General features: G+C 58.2%; 2 pseudogenes; one reads left to right on the top strand and one right to left on the bottom strand.

The window, feature by feature from the left end:
* Positions 1 to 1180: 1180 nt before the first annotated feature.
* LOC101651177 lies at positions 1181 to 3690 on the bottom strand (annotated as a pseudogene).
* LOC105979065 lies at positions 3689 to 5225 on the top strand (annotated as a pseudogene).
* Positions 5226 to 6264: the final 1039 nt, after the last annotated feature.

The raw sequence follows: 6264 nt of genomic DNA on the forward strand, positions 1-6264 counted from the left end.
TGTCGGGGGTTTAAATGGAGAGAAAATGTTTTGAGAAACGATGTACAAATGCGCTTTACACAATTGATGTGTGTATGGATTGGGATAACATTTGTATGAGCCCCTAATAAAATGTTAAAAAAGAAAAAAGAAAAGAGAAGTAATCCATCAAAATGGGATGTTGCTTCAGTTTATGGCACAAGAGTTTCCTGGGCAGAAACTCTCAAGCCACCCTTTAGGAAAGCGGAAAAGCCCCTCTCGATTTCGGTGGTGTTTGTCTTAACTAGTTGCTGCTATGATGAAATTCCTCATGGGCTTGTTTCTCCAAAAGTCTGTGGATGCTGCACCCATCCTTGGACTCGTGGATGTCTCTAGAACATGCCTTGTGGCCTTTGACCCGACTCCAGCCAACGGGCCACCACCAGCCGCACCTGCGCAGTTTGATTTTTCAAGTGTCAGTGGTTGAAGGCTGTAAGGGGAGTGTTTTAGCTGGAAAGGCTGCACGGTACCAGAGGAGGTTCTTGCCTCAACTGTAAGGCTCTGATGCTGCCTCTGTCTGTGGTTACTTCTCTCCCTAAGATACAGTGAGGAGGAAGGCTGCCTCTGATTGGTTAATGAGCTTTTCAAGGAAGGACTCACAGATATTGTTTCGTTTAAAATTTATTGAAATAAAGGTGAATGCGAATTAATCGGATACAGAGCACAGGCACTCACAGTGGTCAGACTGAGTGAGGAGCAGTTGGGGTCCGCCTAGAAAGCACCTGGGGCCCCCCAATCCCCCTGGGAAGGCAGGTCTGGGTGGGACCCAGAGACCCCTGACGCCTCCCCAGCCACACAGAGCCGGAGCCCACATTCCCCAGGTGTCCCCAGAGAGGGCACTGAGGGTATAGAGGGGCCAGCTGGGCTGGCAAAAGCACCTCCGGTGGGCTGGGCTCCCATCGTATGGTTAATATGAACGAGGAAAGAATATGTACAATTTGGGCCTGGGGGGTCGGTGCGAGGCCGCTGGGCATGGACTTGAGAGGCCAGTGGGGTAGGCACTCAGCCCTGGGCCAGGCAGGTCCCCTCATGCAGCCTGGGTCCCTCCCTCAAGATGGTCCCCAGGGGCAGGCCCCCCACCCCCACAACCCTCTGCTGAGGTGCCAACCCCCAAAGTGCAACGCTCCGGCTTCCCCCCACCTGGGAGCCAGAGCTCATTCATTCAGTGGTCAGTGTCCGGCAAGAAAAGGAGCCAGACCAGCCCGCCCCTGGGGAGACTCTGGCTAGCCACAGGGGCCTGCCCCTGCTCAGGCAGTGCAGGCCTAGGGCTGCAGGGTCCAGACCATGGAAGCTCCTGTGTGGTAAGTGCACGAGGTCCTGCGAACAGGGCCCCCGCAGCCCATTTGAGCCAAGAAAGCTCGGCTGGGTGGATAATGGTGGGCTGGCTGGGCGCAGCAGTGGGTATTCTGCTGGGCACCCCGGGTGGAATGCTGGGCGGGATGCAAGCTGGTCTTGAGGGAATCTGCAGCACGGCCGAGAAGGGGTCATTGTTGGCAAACATCCCCTGGGACCGGAGGGCGCTGAGAAGGAGGCTGTTGTCCCCACTGGCATGGGAATCAGGTGGAGGCGGGAGTGGGACGGACCCCCCCACGCTGGCGGCCGGCCTGGTGGCTGCACGCTGGCGACAGGCCGTTGCTGTGGTGTGGGGCTGCAGCTGCCGGTGCTCTGGAGCCAGGTGTCTTGGGCATGGGCCTGGACACGGTGCTGGTGCTGATGTCCCTGATGACGTTGAGCTTGTCCTTGAGAGTGTGGTACATGTGCAGCATCTCATCCCGCCACTGGGCCTGCTCAGCCAACTCCTCCATGAGGCTGCTCTGGTCTGCCGCCGAGTACAGGTAGACAGACCAGCGGCTCATGGTGGATGTAGGTCTTGGTGTCATTGATTATGATGTGCATGATGGTCTTCGGCATGAGATCCCACATGGACTTGTTGAGGATGGCCACGTACAAGCCACTGGGTTGCAAATGGTCTCTTCCTGCCGCTCCAATGGCGGGTCCATGGAGAAGGTGTTCTCCTGGGTCCCCTCCTCATTTTCTGCCTGACCCTTCTCAGGGTAGACCCTCACCTTGAGAAATGAGGCCTTCCAACTGTCCACTTCCCCCTGGGAGAGACAAGCCAGCTCAATTTGCCGCAGGTCCTTGTAGACACTGTTCCTCTGCTCCGTGTTGAAGATAGCGAAGATGTGCTTGGTGGACATGAAGCCCTTCTCCACGTCGCGGATTTGGAGGTTGTCCAGTGGCAGCATGTGCTTCTTCTCCTTCTCCTCCTCGTCCTTGTACCAGGACAGCACCTCGGTGGTCAGCACCGACCAGTACTCCTTGGAGCCGCCCTTCATCAGGCTGATGTTGTTGATGGTCAGCCAGCCGTTGCGGATCACCAAGATCTCCCCCTGATTGGGGAGGAGTCTCTTCTTGTTCAGCTGCGTGCTTCTCTGCTGGGCGTTGGTAAACCCAATGAAGTCCTCATGGTTCGTGTTGAAGTAGGACAGCTCGATGTCAATCAGGAGAAGAATCTGGTCCTTGGTCTTGCCCTCCCTCTCTTGGATGTGCGTGGTGACGATGCACTCCACCTCCTCCTGTAGCCGGGGTAGGAGCTGAGCTTCTGGGAACATTTTTTAGTGACTGCGGTCAGTTCTGAGACCATGAGGTCAACGCACTGCAAGCTCGGCTCTTTGAGCTTTACAATCTGTTTTATTCACAATGGCTTCAACGGCCATGTGGGAGGTGAAGAGCCCCAGCCTGCCTCCCTGGATGTTCCTGATGCCTTAGCTGAGCTCTCATCACAAGTCCTTCTCATGGAACTCCATCTTGACCAGCTTGTAGGGGAACCGCTCATGGAAGATGCGACTGATGCGGGCGGCCCTGAGAGCTCCAGGGTGTCCACCTAGTCACCTGAGCCCGCGATCCTCTTCTCAAAGTCCACCCCGATCTGCTGGACCATCTGCAGCAGGGCTTTGGTTTTGCGCAGGGGGTCATCGGGCCAGAGTTCTTGTACTCCTCCACCTCCTTCTCCAGGGACAGCACCTGGCTCTGCAGCTTGCTGCGCAGGGCGGGCAGCGACTCCCGGATGTGTTGGTCAGTCGCTGATTCAGCACCTTCTGTAGGTGTGGGCTGCCCATGTGGTCTGCCATGTGTCCGTAGGCCGCCTGGGAGAGGAAGAACTTCGTCTCGGCTGCCATGGCCTCCCGATGTCCTTCCTGCCCTCGATGTCCTTCTGGCTGCGGTTCACCATGCTGATGTCCCCTCTTCTCAGGGGGAGGAGCTTGTCTCCAGGATGTCCCTGGCATCGGTGCCCTCATCCATCAGGTCCAGCTTGGTGATGACACCGATGGTCCACAGGCCTTGGGGGTCAACCTCCTTGGCCATTTTGAGGGCGTCTGAGTTGGCCAGGGTGTGAGGCAGGGGTGACGGTGAGGATCTGGGTGCTCTCCTGGCTGATGAACTACAGGATCATGTTCCTGATGTAGTACTCGATGTCCGGTGGCTGGTCCCCATTGGCACCTTGGTGATGCCTGGAAGGTTGATAAGGGTGAGGTTAAGCGCATGCAATGAGTAGACCGGCAGGCTGATGGGGACGGCGGAGATGACCAAACTTGACGATGACTTCAAGGAGATGGAAAAGAAAGTGGACATCACCAGCAAGGCTGTGGTGGAGGTGCTGGCCAGAATCATGGAGTACCTTCAGCCTAACCCAGCCTCGCAAGCCAAGCTGACGATGCTCAACACGGTGTCCAAGATCCTCTTGTCCACCCTCCCCCCAGGCTGACAGCCAGCTTTGGGGCCAGTGCTCTGTCCTCTCCTCAGACTCCAGCCCTGTGTCCTGAGTAAGAAGAGACACTCTGCTTCCAGAAGAGGCCAGGGATCGTCCCTGGACCCAGGTGGAGAAAGAGGAGTTGGCTGTGCTGTGTCTCCCCTGAGGGTCCCCAGTGGGCTGCATGGCACCCGCTGAGCCGCCTGGTGGTGGCCCACCTGTTGGTAGTGAAGGTTGGACCTCCCTGAAGGTTGGGGTCTCCCCTCATACCCGTCCGTGCTGGTGGCCCTGGGGAACCTGGGCCTGCTGGTGGTGATGCTGTGGACAAGGCTGATGGGGGGCAAGCACAAACGGGTCCTCATCCGGGCAGTGTAGGTGCTGAATGTGCTGGGCATGGTGCTGCTGGCCCCACTGTGGTACCTAGTGGCCCCTGTGGCTGAGTGGCCCCACTCGGTGGCCTTCCTGACCCTGACCTTGATGCTGACCCTGGCCTGCTATGCTTCCAATGTCACTTTCCTGCCCTTCCTGCGCCACCTGCCCCTGTCCTTCCTCCTGTCCTTCGTCCTGAGCCAGGGCCTCAGTGCCTTGCTGCCCTGTGTGCTGGCTCTGGCGCAGGATGTCGGGCACCTCGAGTGCCCCTTGCCGCCACCAATGGCACCCTGACATTCCCTCCCCCCACCCCCTGCTACTTCCCGGAGTGCTTCTCCACCAACTCCTTCTTCTGAGCACTGACCACCCTTCTGGCCACCTTGGCTGCTGCCTTCCAGTGTCCATGCCTGCCTCTGCCGCCTGGACCCACCGGGGGCCCAGGGCTGGGCCATCATGTGGGGGCCCAATGAGATGGTTATGAGGAAGAGGAGGAGTAGGAGGTCTTGGCCTTGCAGGAGCCACGGAGCCAGGTGGCAGTTGCCACCCCCAGCTCTGCCCCGGAGGCCCCCCCACCTGCTGTTGGCCTGCAGCGTCTGCCTGTTGGGCCTGCTGACTCTCACCAACATGCTGACTAATGGCGTGCTCCCCGCCGTGCAGAGCTTCTCCTGCCTGCCCTATGGGCGTCTGGCCTACCACCTGGCCATGGTGCTGGGCAGCACGGTCAACCCCCTCGGCTGCTTCCTGGCCATGGGCGTGCTGAGCAGGTCCCTGGCCCGTGTGGCCGGCCTCTCTCTAGTAGGTGTGCTCTTTGGGGCCTACCTGATGGTTCTGGCCCCATCTAGTGGGTGTGTCTGCAGGGCTGGCCCTCGTGGTGGTGTCCTGGGTGTTGTGTCTCGGCTTCTCTCCGACGTGAAGGTGACGGTGAGCTTCCTGCTGCATGCCGGGGGGTTAACGGGCACTGCTGGCAGTAGGTGTGGCTATCCAGGTGGGCTTCCTGCTGCTTGGGGCTCTGGCCATGTTCCTTCCCATGAGCATCTACCATGTGTTCTGCAGTGGCAAGGCCTGTGGGGACCCGTGTGGCTCCTGAGCTGGGCAGCGAGGTCACCTGCACAGGCTTCGTTTACCTCTGCTTGGAGAGCTCCGTGTCCCTGGTCGCCCATGCACTGGCAGCCTCCGGACACCTAGACACTCCTCAGGGGGCCCTGGCACTCCACTTGGGCCCATCATGGGGATCAGGGCAGGTCCTGCCTACAGACTGGTCCCCCTGCCAACCTGGGCACTTTCTGTAGGCCTTGCACAAAAAAGCCTTTTACTCTCGGTAAAGTGGTGGGAGTGGGAGGCCAGAGGCTGCCTTGGGCATGTCAATGCCAACACCAGCTCTTGGGTCCCCACACTGGGCAAACAGGATGAACTGGAGTACTGGGTACCTCATGGCCCAGCCCATGGAAGCTTCCTTCCTGCTGTTGGTGAGATAGTAAGGGGTGGCGGGGTTGGGACTGGGGGTGGGTGGGGGGCTTTTAGGAAGGTCTTGACAAGTTTGGAAACACTCCTAAGCATTGTCTGAGCAGTCTCTGGCACTGAGACTACTAACTCTCTGCTCTATTCCCCACCACCCTGAGGCTGACCGGAGCCCAGGACAAAGCACTAAGTGGCTGTTTGCTACAAAACACCTGGAGAGGCCAGAGGGCGGCTCTCACCATCAGCAGTCCAGGTCCCATAGTTACACAGTCATACCACTTTAAACGTCTGTGTCAGCAGGCATGGCCAAACTGAGTGCAGCTTCTCTCTCTCCACCGCAGAAGGTGTAGGGGAACCCCGGCTGCTTCAAAACAGTGTCTAACATCAGGGCACTTACATTCCAACAAAGAACTTCCCATTGCTTGGAAAGTTGGAAAGACACCCAGAGATCCTGATGGCAGAGTAGGACAGAGTGCAGGGACCTGTGAGCTTTACCCTCTGCCCCAGGAGAACGGGACCAGCATCCCTGGTTCTCCCGAAGCTCAGACAGCCTGCCTACATTTTCCCTGGGGATCAATAAAAACCGGTCTGCAAGGTCTATGGACTCCCCTGCCCTCTCATACATTACACGTTAGCCTCTAGAACTCAACCTTCCTAATGCCGTGACC

The sequence above is a fragment of the Echinops telfairi genome, unplaced genomic scaffold, assembly GCF_000313985.2.
Source record: "Echinops telfairi isolate 266 unplaced genomic scaffold, ASM31398v2 ScPeMD7_7468;HRSCAF=8506_1, whole genome shotgun sequence".
NCBI lineage: Eukaryota > Metazoa > Chordata > Mammalia > Afrosoricida > Tenrecidae > Echinops > Echinops telfairi.